Below are 15,509 nucleotides of genomic sequence, written 5' to 3' on the forward strand. Positions count from 1 at the left end.
AAGGGAAATTATAATAATAGCTATTTCAAGGAAGAATAGAGCAAAACTTAAAGGATGTACTTAGTCAATAAGTGGAAAGAGCTACGAGTGGATGAATCATTTCTCTGTCACTTCAGTAGACTGATAAATCTTAGAACATGGATTTGCAAGATTCTGTATTGTTTGACAGAGGAGCCACATTTAGATACGTATAAATAGAGGTAGAAATAATAGTGAACACCATTTACTGAAACTCCAGCATAAATTTTCAAACTGTGATCTGTTTTGCAGCTTAATTTTAATGATAAACACTTATTGTCAGCAGGTAAAAATAAAGCAACAGTTCCTATTAATCCTATCTCTTTTAAAGTCGTTTTGTGTTCTTAACAATTCTCATTAACTCTAGAATGGCAGTAATGGGCTTCCTTTTTTCCTCCTTACTTTGCTTCATTTATTTCTCCTGCTTTCCTTTTGAAATATATTAAGAGCTGAGTGTAGCTGACAACTCAAAAACAAAATTAATAGAAATCATGTGAGACAACAAACAACATATCACTTGCGTTGATCTCTCATGGTCTCTTCAATGATTCTCATTGAAATCACTTTTCTTCTTAACCTTCACAACATATAATGGTTAGATTATTAAAAAATTAAATACTTAAAAAAACTATAGTGGAACTTTTTTTAAGGAGTGGACCTGTTTAATAGATCTCAGAGAACTTAAGCAAATAGAGCTTCCCATAACTTCACATCAACATTCTTTTTGTTGTTAAAGGCAACAATCAGCGATAATGTTGGCAGCTAATCACATAGCAGTGACGATTTCACATCTACCTCTGACAGCACATTTTAGCTTCCATTTATTACTAAGACATCTTCAGTTAACAGAGATTGGAAGGGACAATCTATCTCTTCTACCCTAACTTTGGTGTGTTACAGCAAAAGAAAATTGATTTAAGTGACGAAGTCTCAGATACCACTGTTATTTTACCCAATATTTAATGGATTCTAAATCTGGGCAGAAACATGCTCAGACAGTGTCTAATTCTAAACAGCATTCTAACCCCAAAAATGTGACTCCTCTGTCAGCACAACGCAGACCTCCTATGGAAGATTTTAAAAGAATCATGCACAGAACTGCAAATATTTCATTTTAACTTCCATCCCATCCCATGCTGTGATGTTTTCCTTGTTCCTTATGTGCAGGTCAGTCTGCATATTTCCCACAGAATTCCCGCAGAGGACCTTTGACATGTACACAAAGTTATAAAAACATTAGGTTGAGCCCGGATACGAAATATGGAGAAATATTCCAAAACTTTACCCAGTAAAATCCTATTAAAAGAGTTACAAAGGGAAAGCTGATTACCTTGGTGAGAAGTTGTCTTGATTCAATTTCTTTATTATAAGTTTTAAAATGGTGTATCCACAAATACCAGTGGAAACTCCAATCAGTAACATAAAATGAATAATATATATATATATATTTAAACACATTTTCTTTGCCTTCTTTGGTGGCCTAAGATGGGTAACAGTAGAAAGACTCTGCTAGTTTTTTGTTTCGGGTCACATTTGGTGTGAAGAACAGCTCCATATCATCTAAATATGATGTCAACAGTATTCTTACTTCTCAAAATTTACTCGTGAGGTAAGTGGACTTTAGTGTCAACAAAAACTACAGAGGCAGCAGGTATTAGTTGATGGTTATTACATGGCTTTTTGGTTCATAATATTAAAACAAGCATCTTCTTTATGTGACTATATTAATTAACTAATTCTGGCAGGGTAAGCCAATACCACAGTTATATCTATGAATATACAAGGACATATAAAATATGTTACAGTTGGAAAGCACACAAGAGTTGTTTAGAAATTTCAGTTCCTGGACTGGAAATAGTGTATTTGGATTACAACTGATTCTGTTAATCTTCAGTTTCATCTCTTTAACAAGGGCAGTATTTATAGACTATGTTAGGAATCTATTTGCCCATCTTTATGCTGAATACAAATGACATTTAAAAAAATAAACTTTATTTTTCAGAAAAGTTTTAGATTTACAAAAATGTGCAAAGATGATACAGAGTTCCCATACACTCACAATGAGTTTCTCCTACACTTTATATCTTACATTAGAACTGTGCATTTGCCACAATTAAATAACCAATTGATACAATGTTATTAATTAAAGTCCATACTTTATTCATATGCAAACGTTGTTTCTAGTGAAGAGAAAGTAAAGGCCATATAAGGAGTGGAGAAAGCTGTACAATTATGACCTGAGCTTTAATTAGCATTCAGCTACTAACATGCTTTGTGCCCATACTCACGTCCTGGCCTATAGTTCCCTGTCTATAAAATTTGTAAGGTTGAATGATGTGAACTCCAATCTGTTCTCTAGTTCTAAATCTTCTAATTATTTTACTTGTGACAAATCTGCACAATAGACATTTAGCAAAACACTATTTAAATAAGTACAGTAAATAAAGTTTTGTTTTTCAAAAATGAGAGTATTAAAAACAACCTCATGGTCGTGATTGCCTTGCGCCATCGTACTTCAGCCTGGGTAACAGGGAGACCCTGTCTCAAAAAAGAATAACAATAATAACCTCATGGAAGCTCTTTCGATCATTTTACCTTTAATCAACCTATCTCATTCAACAAATATTTATTGAATGTTTATTATATGTCAGGTACTTTCAAGTCATCATGGTTAACACTATTAATGAAATAGGTGCTCTCCAATTCAATTTGAGACTAGGGAAACCAGAGCTCTACACAAGGTCAGTAGCCAGACAAAGCTCATCACCTGAGGTTTAGAAAAATCTTAATATGATACAGAAGCCTTGGTTCATCTATAGACAACATTTAAGACATGTCAGTAGCCAGACAAAGCTCATCACCTGAGGTTTAGAAAAATCTTAATATGATACAGAAGCCTTGGTTCATCTATAGACAACATTTAAGACATCTCAAAATCTGAACTTCAACTTTGGTGGACATTTGTTACACTTGTGCACAGCGTTTACTCCCTCAATAAAACGAAAGCTGGGCAAACATTTTTACCCACATCGAACTTATATTCTACTGGAATAATTCAGAATTACACCCAATAATTTTAAATAAGTTTGTATCTGTATCATATCATATATTTGGACTTTGGAGAATACAAATTAAGGAGAAAGATATCCCAATGAATAAGAAGATTATTTCCAGTTATAAATAATGCACATAAGGTAAAATATGAAGAAAAACTAAAAGCAAAAATAATTCTTTGCCCCCCCCTTTCACACAGATAAACAAAGAAGAAAAAAACCCAGTGAGAAATATCTTTTATTTATTTGGCCAGTCTCAGTTTAGGCCAGCGGTTCAGTTGTACTTCTTCAGAGGAACCCTTTCCACGATTAATCTGTCTTGGTTTTGGACCGTAAGTTATATGTTTAACCTACACAAAATAAAGCAAAAATATTGGAAGAAGTCAGATCTAAATGTCTTATTTTCCCATTGGGGGTCTTTGCTGTTTGTGTCAATAATTGTGTGCCCCTGGATAATTACAAGTAAGTGACTGATCAGTTTCAAGTGATAGATAATTCATTTGCAATAGTAATATTTTTCGTAAGTAAAACCATTTGCAATTATATTAGAAAACATGCAATATATAAGAAATATAAGGATGATGGCATAAATTAAATAAATCATATTATTCACACAGCATTTAAATGTACATCATTTCAGTGTTTTGAAACTGTTTTTTTTTTCATTCTGTTTTCACACAGATGGACACTACAATTCATTTGCTGGTCTTGAGTGGGTCTGGACAAACATTAGAAAGAGCAAGACCGGAAAAGTACTATTGTAATAATTTTGATTTAACAAAGAGGAATTGGAATAAGCACTAGAAGTAGAAATGGAGAAACATGAATTCCAGGGATATTAGGACACAGCAATAAAATTTGACAGGCCTATTTAATATAGAAGCCATAGGAAAGGGACGAATCCAGAAAGACTCCCAAGTTTCAGGCTCAAGGTGACTATCCTTTGAATGGGAAAAAAATGATGAAGAATGCAAAATAAAAAGTGTTTGTTGATTTATTTATGCATTCAAATTGAGCCAAATAGTGATGCGTTTGTTTGTTTGTGCTTTAACATCATCTTTTCTTTTACATATTCTTAGAGTTCTTAGAATGCCAATCCTGTGGCTTGCGGTTGTTGATTGGCACAAATCATGCATAACAAAGTCAGATTTTATAGCAATTTATTAGTTTTAAAATTATTTTAAAATATGCTCTAACACTTTTATTTAGAAACTGGATATAGCTGGATTTTAAATCAAAACCTGTGAATAAAATTAACAAATCGTGTTTTAACTTAAGCCAATTAAAAATAATATGTTACAAAGTGTTATTTTAGTTTTTCTAAAACCCAGTTCCCTGAAACTGCTTTTAATTACAGTGACATATGACCTTTACTTGAAAAAGCAAATTGTTGGAATTTTGACATTACCACCTGTGATACAACCTTTTTGGTTTTCTATATAGGATAATGTTACACTGGGCCCAAATCACTCAATGCAGAGCAATGTGTGGTGAGGTGAGGAGCTAGAACCATCACTGCTCAGCTTTCTAAGCTCATTGGCTTCCCCATGTTTTGACTTACAAAGGGGAGACCTAGTAAAAAGAAAGCTTGGTATGATAGCGTACTCCCTGCATGGATTGAAAAAGTCGTTTATTTCAGTGCTGCGTTTATGAGAAGATGGCCTTCTCTGATGCCTAGCCAACATGTCTGGTGGTTTTTTGTTGTTGTTGTTGTTTTTATAACTAATTTTCCCTTTCATAAAGTTTGATGAAACATTTCCCAGATGAAAAATGAAATATAAACATCATGACCCTTTGCAAAATATCACTATCTTCCTTCTACCTTCCTGCAACACTCCCTATGGCTTTGAAAGCCTCCAGTAGGCATCTTGCAATGACTGATTTCCAGGTGGTTTGAAAATGCTGGAAGACTTGATGGGGAGAAACACCGGTCCTACAACATAGACTACAGCAATCTATGCTCATGTTGCCTTTCTCTGGTCTCATTTGGTGTTTCGTTCCTTTAGCCTTTATCTCTTTTATTATTCTGTTTCTTTTCATTTCTATCCATTTACAAACGTTTCCAAAATTTACCTTTCTTAAAATGTTCCTTACAGAATAGTTTGCTAAAAAGTAAGAGAAAGAAGTAGTACGTAGGGTGGCTTTCTGGGTTTTATTATCAAAAATAACAAACATATATAGATAAACGTGCTTTTATTTTACTTCCCGTGAGAGAAATCTAATTGAATGATATGATTTCTGATCAAAATGTGAAATTTTTTCTTCCACCAATAATCACCTACAGTGACCTCTCCCAGGAACTTAAACATTGAAAACATAAATTAAACTGTTCTGAAATTTTTTCTTTCCCTTAAGGTTCTGTGGAAAGTATAATTGTTTTGACAATCAAAGCCCAAGCATTCAAATTTTAATTAATTTCCTTGATATTTTAAAATTCCAAATGTAAACAGTGATTTGAGCTGGTCGCTGTCTATCAAATACTACCATTTCTCTTTCTGCTCCATTAATATATTTTTCTGACAATATGTATATTTTTAGGTTAGCTACATTATTACATATTATATAGTTAAATAAGACTTGAGAACATCTTTTAATATCAGGAAGATCCTAATATTTATGCATAAATTCGTTCAATAGTAAAATAATAGTCATTAATCAACCAATACGTAGAGTATATTGCACCAGGCCACTCTAGGCAATAAAATTATATAGATGACCTGGACCCTGATTCTAAGAAGCTTGCAATTTAATTAAGAAAAATTAAATCGTGAAATAATTACGAGCAAAGCATATAATGCATGTTATAGGTAATGTGGAAAGGCTGAACCTGGTAGCTCACATGTGGAATCCTGGCACTTTTGGAGGCTAAATAGGGAGGATTGTCTGAGCCCAGGAGTTTGAGACCAGACTGAACAATATGGCAAGACCTAGTCTCTACAAAAATTTTTCAATGTAACCAAGTGAGGTGGCGCACGCCTGTAGTCTCAGCTACTCAGGGAGCTGAGGTAGGAGGATCGCTTGAGCCAAGAAGGTCAAGGCTGTGGTGAGCTGTGTTCATACCACTGCACTCCACTCTGGGTGACACAGCAAGACCCTGTCTCAAAATAAATAAATTAACTAATTAACCTAAATTAATAAGTAAATAAATAAAATAAATAAGGTGGAAGAAAGTCTATGAGGATGAAGAAGTCAGGGAGTTGATTTATGGTTAGGAGATACTAGGTTTGTCAAAGGTAATAATATCTGAGCTAGACATGAAAGAATGTGTGGGAACTCAACAGGTGGAGATTAATGAAAAAAGGTAATATTATGAGAAAAATCAAAGTGGTGGAAACATTGATTAAGCAACAAAATAACCATTGGCAGAAGAAACTTTCTATGTAGAGTAGTGGTGAATTCTAGTAAATGATTGACCTGAGTGCTGATGGACATTGAATTTCAAAATCACGGTTTGCTACATAATTCAGTAAGCAATGAGGAACAATTAAATGCTTCTGGATTTGAAAGTGTTTTTAATTTAGAAATAGGTGATCACATATTACAGGGAATAATACAAGTTCAAATGTCATCTTTCTTATTAGAGATTCAAGAGATATTGTCTTGAGCAGATAAATTAAGAAAAGAGGAATAACCATAATATTTAGAATTATAGAGGTAACCACCAGAAGAACAACAAGAATAGAACTCGTAAAGTCAACTCAGGGAAATGAGACTGGAGGTAGTAAGAGGTGGGAATAGACTTGTGTCACCTCATAAATTCTCATTGGGGGAGAGACTGAATGACTCTCAAGTACACATCTCAAGCATAAACATCTCCATTGAGGTACAGTTACATATCCAATTGCCATATGAATATAAACTTGAATGTCTCTTAATGTCATTAGAATATAAATTCCATGAGACTGGGGACTTTGGCTCACTAATTCACACGCAATAGTTGGCCCATAATAGGCACCAAATAACTCTTTTCCTACTAAACATTTATCTTATATTTAATGTCTTCATAAACAAACTTATTATTTTCGTCATATAAGATGAGGTCCTTTGTTTTAAACTTTTGGTCTCTCTAATCACTCACTGTAGCACACAGAAAGTGACTAAAAATATTAGAAGGAAATGTTTTCACAATTTAACAAAAGAGGAACAGGAGGTGTTAGGTACTTTTCAACCAAAAAAATTATTTAAATTATTAACAGTTTTCTTTTTAAGATAATGCCCAATTATACATCAAATTTAATCCTTATTCCCACCCCCCCTTTTATTGTCTTGGACCTTATTGATTGGTCTTAATGGCTATAATTACTGGTTTTGTGATGTAGTAAGCTAAATGAATAATGAAGAGGAAAATAAAATGTAATGTATTTAACAATTGCTTTCTGACAGAATACTTTAATTCTGGTCACAGACTCAATATTTTCCTCTGGGGGAAACAAACAAGGAAACAAAAAACAGTTTCACAGTTTTCCATACTTAGAGTTGACAGACTTCCTAGTTCTAAGTGTGGATATGTTGTGAAGGCACATTATTATTATTTTCTTTTGCCTTGCCACTGGAGGAAATTATAATAACCATCTAGAACCACTGAAACACAATAAGATGTTTATAAGAATTTTTAAGAGAAAGAGAGAGAAGGAGGGAGAAAGTATCCTTTATTCCATAGCAATTTAAATTTGCCTGAGAATGAAGTCAACATGCAGAGAGGGAGAGATAAAAAATACAGAAAAACTGAATATAAATGATAATTTTTTTTTCCTGGATCAAGCAAGAACTGAAACTCTGTGTTTTTGAGTTTCAAGAACTATTAAATTTTTGTTTTGTCTCAAGCTAATTGTTTGAGTTGAGTTTTCTTCAACTCTCATCATTGCAAATATTCTCACGTTCATTTCTGTCTTAGTTGAGGGCTATTTATTATTTTCTATGTAGATATAAAAAATGAACAAAACAGATCTTAACCTTGTGAAGAGGTCTAGCCTGAGAGGCAGAAATATATACAGATAATTAAAACCTGATGCAGCGATGCAGAGAAAGAAATGTGGACATTTTGGGCCCTGAGGTATTATAGGAAAGCCACCTGAACTCAGACTTCATGGAAATAAGGCAGTTACTGGGATGACAGTGGAAAAAAGGACAACATTCCAGGCAAAAGGGACAGCAGGGACAAAAGTATGAAAGGCATAAATGGCACAGTGTGTGCAGCTTTGTTGTTTCACGTGTAAAGTATTTCTTCTGTAAGGTTTTCTGCAATTACTTGGTCTGGTTTCATGCCATTGCTCTTATCTGCTACAAACATCCACCACTCTGTAGAATAATTTTTTGCTTCATAGTCTATTTTCCCTACAGACATTAAGCTCTGTGAAGGCAGGAAAGTATGGGCTACACATTAGAAATGAATACATTGACACATGTGATTGAATTTCACTGGTCTGAATGTTAAAATTAATATATTTCCCATTTATACGCATGATTTTTGAAATTATTGAAGAATGACTGGTTAGGTAGTCAATAAATCCAGCATTGGGAAGATTCAAAATCAGTGAGGAGAAATTGAGCATATGGTGTTTGACTTGTTCAGTTATCAAAATGCTAATATTCTTAAGAATTGTTTAAAAGACTCTAAAATTATTATAAAATGCTTTGTATAATTCTTTTTTATTTGATTTCTTTTAAAAATGTTTTAAGGCAAAGGAATATGATTACTTTGGAGTAAAATAGAAGGCCAGAATGCTTTCAGTTCTCAACACCGATATGGCTGTAACTTATTAAAAAACAATTTACATGCTTCTTATGTGGTTTCAGGGAAAAGTAGCATATTCAAGAATATCATTTTCACCTTGCTTTCCACTTACTTCTTTCCTGAGAACTCACAGGGGAAGTCAAAAATGTGACCTCCCCCAAACACTGAAAATTTTAATATTACATAATATCCTACTAACATCTTTTAAGAAAATAAAGTATTGCATTGGTAACCCCTGCCATGTCTATGGCACATCTGTAAGAATGGCTGACCTTTAGCAAAATATTGAAATGAGTGATAGCTTAAAAATCTTCTGATTCATTTTTCAGATCTCTTCTATCTCTGTTATGGCCTGTGTTCCTATGCCTCCAAGGCTCTCTGCCTTTAATGTGGGCAGGACCCAAGATTTCCAGGTAGACCTAATTCTTTTCTTCCCTACCTACTAGAAATTATCTCTCCAACTAATAATGATCTTAAAACCCTAAAATTGCTGGTGCCAGGGGAAACAACTAAAGGTACCAAATTTAATCAGGAAAAGAATGATGTACTGTAGTCCAATCTTATCTGTGGTTTCAGTTTCTGTGGTTTCTTACTCATGGTCAACTCTGGCCCAAAAATATTCAATGGAAAATTTCGGAAATAAACCACTTCTAATTTTTAAATTGCATGTGTGCCATTTCGAGTAGCCTGATGAAATCTAGCACCATTTCAGCTGGGATGCGAATCATCCCTTTGTCCAGTATAGACATGCCATGTAGGCTCCCCACACATTAGTCATTTTAGTAGCTGTCTTGGTTATCAGATCAACTGCCATGGTATCATTTTAGATCCCAAAGCACAAGAATAGTGATGCTGGCAATTTAAATTGCCAAAGGCAATCCGTAAGGTGCTCATTTTAAATGAAAACGTGATTGTTTATCATAAGTATATGTGTATAGAAAAAAATAGTATATATAAGTTTTGGCACTATCTGTGGTTACAAGCATCTACTGGGGTTCTCAGGACACTTTCCAAACAGATAAGGGGGAACTACTGCATGTCAAATTCACAGCTAGCTAAATACATGGCACCTCCTAAATAACAATCCTTTAGACCACTTAAAATATAAAATCTTCTCAATAAGTGCCTGAAGGTATGATATCAGTGGTGAAGAGTTTCAACATAAGGGCAAACCAGTAGAATAATACGAAGGACATATTTTTAAGCACGTTTTTGAAATCACTTAAATCACATCACTGACATAATTTATTCTGTTTCCACATGACACTAGGCCTTTCTACAAGGTCAAAATTGAGAGTGGAAAACTGAATATGAAAAGTTTTAACTATGATTCATATATGAAAGTAAAGACTACATTTGGGAGATAAATTTCAACTTGCCTCTCTGTGATTGATTTTTTTGTAAGTTAATATCAATATTCTTAATATGTTTTTTGCTCATATCAATTAGTAGCGAAAAAACTAACATAATAATTAATGACTTGGTCCCCAACAAAATGTGTACTGGTATAGAGGGATGCTAAACTACATATGACCAAGTTTGAGTTGAGGAAAGAAAGGGAGTTGGGAGAAGTTGCTGCTCAGACCTTATTGTCTGTACACCTGAACCCACACCTTGATTCTCATAAAATAAAAATTAACAATAAGACATGTAAGTCAATGTCAGGTTATATTTTTTTCTTAAGCTATGATTTGTTTCACCATCAATTTATATTATCCTTGCTGAAATTGTAACAAGAATTCTGAACACAATGAAGGTTGAAAGCAGCTGGTCAACAATTCATAAAAGCACCACTTTTGATTTGGAAGACAGTTTTTTTTTTTTTTTTTTTCTTCAAAATTGCTTTATTTTAGGTCTTTTGCATTGCCATTTAAATATTAAAATTATCTTGTCAATTTTTATAATAGATCCTTGAATTTTATAATCCATAAACATGGAATGTCTTTCCATTTATGGATGTATTTTTAAATTACTTTCAGCAACATTTTGTAGTTTTCAGTATACAAATCCTGGGTTTCTTTTGTTAAATTTACAGTTAAGTATCTTACTCTGTTTCATTTTTGTAAATGAAATTTTTTTTTTAATTTACTTTCTGGTTATTTGCTATAAGTTTATAGAAATACAATTAAGTTTTGCATATTGATCTTGCAACTTGTGACCTGGAAGACAGTTATTAAATCACTCCTCATACTACTCCTTTACAATCCAACAACTGAAATAACATTATTGCCCCTTTGAAGTTCCAGTTTCTAATCACTTAATCTTACTTCTGTCTTTTGGGTCCTCTATGAATTCTCCAGATTTCACTTGTCCAAAGTTTGATACCCTGTTTTAACATTAAACTGATCAATGTAAAATGTAGTTGAAGTTTTATCTTATAATTTTTAATCAGAATGGCCTGCTGAAATAGTAGATTTCAGCATTATGTGTTCAAACTGCTAAAATAATGCTGCTGAGCTGAATTATGTTCAAATTGTGTCTGCTGTGATCTCTATGTTCTTTTCTGCCACATTCATGCCTAATTAGTCATTCTCCGTCTTATATGTATCATGTTTTTTCCTTAGAGTAGTTCTTGCTTTATACCTGACCTCAAGATTTTCATTATTTATGACTACTCTTCCAACTTGTGAAGGTCGATTTGAATTATAATCTTCTCCTCTAAAGGGCTAGCCAACCCACACATTTATTTATCTAGGTCACTGATAAAATATATAAAACGGTACTTAATCTAGAACTACAAAATACTCCTTATTACTTGTGAATAGTAGCTATTAACAGTACAATGTTAATTAGGTGAAGAATGTCAAGGTTATAACTCTAATCTTACATCAACCCATTGACTTTCCTATGCTTCATAATCACAGACCATACTTCTGACCTTTGCTCACGAGTATAATGTTTGAAAATTAAATCAAATGTCAAAGAAAATCAAATATTACACTGTTATTTTAAAAATATATCCTGTTGTAAGAAGCCAATATACCAATATACCTACCAGTATCAAGGCACTGACTAAATATAAAGGCAACCAAATGTAGACAACCAAAGCAAGTAATGTAGGGGAATAATGGCCACTCCATCCTAAGGAAGAATGAAGAGTTAAAAGAAAGAAATGATGCAATAATATTCATTTTATCAGCCTTACGATTCCCATCATACATAGAAACTGATCTGTACTGCTTTGTTGAATTGTTGTCTGTATTCCTTTAAGAAAATGTAACAAAATTTTATGAACTAAGTGGTTTTGAAAACTATGGTAAGTGGCCTTTTTTTCTTCTTGCAATACTTCTGAATAAAATTGTAGGTGCATAGATTATGAATAGGAAGTATAGCTAGAAATTTTTATATAAGGATTATTCATACATATTTTGAGTTGCTATTTCCTTGATATATAAGACTTCCTTGTAGAGGAATAAACTTGTCTTCCAGATCAACATATCTTGGATATTCTAATTACTAAATGACATCCACTTTTTGTTCTCTTTTTGCTAGGTCAGGTCCTGCTCATCTCCCTGGTCTTTTAAAATTGGAGGTGTTCATAACTTACCCTATGGGTCTCTCCGTTTTTCTATCAATCTTCCATTGCATGAGTATACAATCTTATGGATTTATGCAATAATACGCATCTTCAGTTTAAATGTTTTCCTTTAACTTTTCCCTCACCATACCTCCTACTAATCATTATACCCCATTCCACCTAAAATGGCGTTTTTCTAATTCGTCAAATACCCAGGTGTACCTTAGGATATTTGTAATTGTTTTGTACTTATATCTTAGGACATTTGTACTTGTTTTTCTCTCAGTCTGGTACCCTGTTATCCCAGATATGAATATACATTTTTCTTCTCCTTTTTCAAAACTCACTCAAATGTGATATGAATTATGCGATCTTCTCTGAACACACAATTTAGAAGTCCCATCTGCTATCACAACTTTCTATCCCCATTATCTGTCTATTTTTTTAATATTAATATATAAAATAACATATAGTTTTTTCTTAACTCTTTTCGCTTCTCTTACTGTAACAAACTGTAAATGTTTTTTGTTTTGTTTACTGTTGCACTGATAATGTTTAGAATGGCTCTGGACACATAATAGCATTGCAATAAATATTGGCTACAAAATAGGTATTAGGTTTATGTATTCATACAGGTAGAATACAAAGTGGTTAAAAGGTATGCTCTTGAGTCCAACTGTCTGAGACTAAAAGTCCAATTTCACCACTTTCTAATTCTCTAACTGAATAAATGACTTAATTACATGACCTTGATTCCTTTGTCTTTAAATGGAATAATAATAGCGACTAACTATATTAGTTTCCAAATGTTGCTGGAACACAGTACCACATACTAGACAACTTAAAACGACAAAGATGCATTCTTTCATAGTTCGGGAGGCTGAAAGTCTAAAATCAAGCTGTCAATAGGACTATGCTTCATCTCAGTGTTCTGAGTGAGAATCTGTTCCATGCTTCTGGGTTCCAGCAACTCTTCGTGTTCCTTGGCTTGTAGGTAAATCTAGCTAATATTTGCCTCCAAAGTCACATGGACTTTTCACCTATGTCTCTCTGTGTCTCCAGCTTTCCTCTCAAGGTTTGTTCTCTCTGTACATTTTTCTCTAGAGTACAAATTCCATAAAGGTAGAGCATCTGCCTCTGTTCTTCACCATTGTACGCTCAGGGTCTAACTCACTTCCTGGTGCCCAGTAAGTGCTCTAATTTGTTTGATAAATGATGGGCTATGTTGTCAATAGGATAGAAGCTGATGCATTCTATATTTATAAATAAATATTGAGCAAAAATTTGGATTCTGATTTCTCTCTAAATTAGAAAAGCATAAGCCTGGAAACAGTGGTCTTTGTCTGAATATTATGTGGATATATTACCAATTGATCAACACTGCAAACGATTTAAGGCGTTTTATAATCAATAATCCATTTAGTAACTGGTGTGAAAACATTTCTCAAATATTGATTTCAGGAGAATTATAATCACAAATGTAACATTCCCATTTGATCATATCTTCTCTACTAAGGGATTTTGTATTCCTTCACTTAAAAATTCCTTTATAGTAGAAATAATTATGTCTCTAATCATTGAGCAGTATTGCACATTTGAATTGCTAAAATCTTTTAAAATAATTTTCAGATAGAAAATACAGGATATGTCCTTGCAAAAGTATCATTCATTATATCATGCTGTGCCTTCTGTTATTTCATATCTAAAAGAATACATATATGTAAAATACCTTCAGAGTCAAGGCCTCTCAGATTATTAGAGCATGACTTCTACATATGAAGTAAAATGCTCATTCTAAAAATACTGTTTTGATAATTGATAATATTAGTATTATAAGTAAAATATTATATATGTATATGCAGTTAAGTGTGTCTATATATATTCTGCATCTATAAAATAATATATAAAAATACTCAAGATTAAATAGGAGCCAGTCCATAAGTATAAGAAGGAAAGAAATAAATCTTTCTTTATTTGCAGATAACATGATAAAAAGGAATAGAAAAATAGAGAAATTGAACAAAATAAATAGCTGAAAAATAGATCCTTGCATATATGAGAACTAACATCTAACAGAGGTGGTAGAAACTCAGTGGAGAAAGAATGAACCCTTCAACAACTGTGCTAGGAGAATTGGTCTTTTATATGAAAAAAATTCATTACCACGCATTAAAATGGATTATATGTACAGAAAAAAATTAAATGTTGAAAGCAAAAGTTTAAAATATTAAAAACGAGATATGAAAACATACACAATTAGAAATAGGTTTCATTGATTTAGCTACATTAAAATACATCTTTTAAAACTTCTGTATGGCAAAAGGAACCATGAATAAAGCTAAAAAAAATTGCCAAAGAGTGCGTAGAAGAGTTTACAATACATGTTTAAAGTAAAAGAAACAAACAATAAATCTGTGCACATGCATACATCATTAAAATCACTTATTCTTTAAAATTTATTTATTAAATACCTGTTTTATATCAGGCATTTTCATAGGCTCTTAGGATAAACGGGCAAACAAAGGAAAAGAAGATCTCAATCTTTTGGGAGTTTACACTCTAACTAAGAGAGACTAAAGATATTAGATAAGTGATGTGCTATGTTGCAGGGGGCAGATGGTGGGTGGAAGGGCAACCAGAGCAGGGTAATGAGAATTGGGAGTATGAAGCTGGGTGATAAATCGCAGTTTGGGGCCGAGTGGTCAGAGTAGACCTCATTGAGAATATTACATCCAGGCAAAGACTTATGGAAGTATGGTATTGGCTTTCCATGTACTAACTTTTCAGGTGGACAGAAGAACTGGTGCAGAAGCTCTACTGTTAGAACTTGTTGGTGCATTTGAAATATAGAAGCCAGTATGGCTGGAGTGGAAGGAGAAAGGAGGAGATGATTAATAGTTGAGGATGTCAAAGAGGGTAAGATGGGACAGAGTTCAAGCTATGTAGATCCTTGTAGGCCATGGTTAGGGATAGGACTTTTACATTCAGTTAATCAGGAGCCTTTGTAGGAATGTGCTCCAAATGAGGAGATCAAATGAGTTCTGTTTGGAAAGGAACACAACTTCAAATCAATAAAGGAACTACAAACAACACAATCACACAGTGAGTAAAGGATATAAATGAACGATTCACCAAACAGAAAACCAGCGTAATTTATAACCATATGAAATATGCTAAAACTCACTGA

Source organism: Pongo pygmaeus, chromosome 5 (genome assembly GCF_028885625.2).
Source record: "Pongo pygmaeus isolate AG05252 chromosome 5, NHGRI_mPonPyg2-v2.0_pri, whole genome shotgun sequence".
Taxonomy (NCBI): Eukaryota; Metazoa; Chordata; class Mammalia; order Primates; family Hominidae; genus Pongo; species Pongo pygmaeus.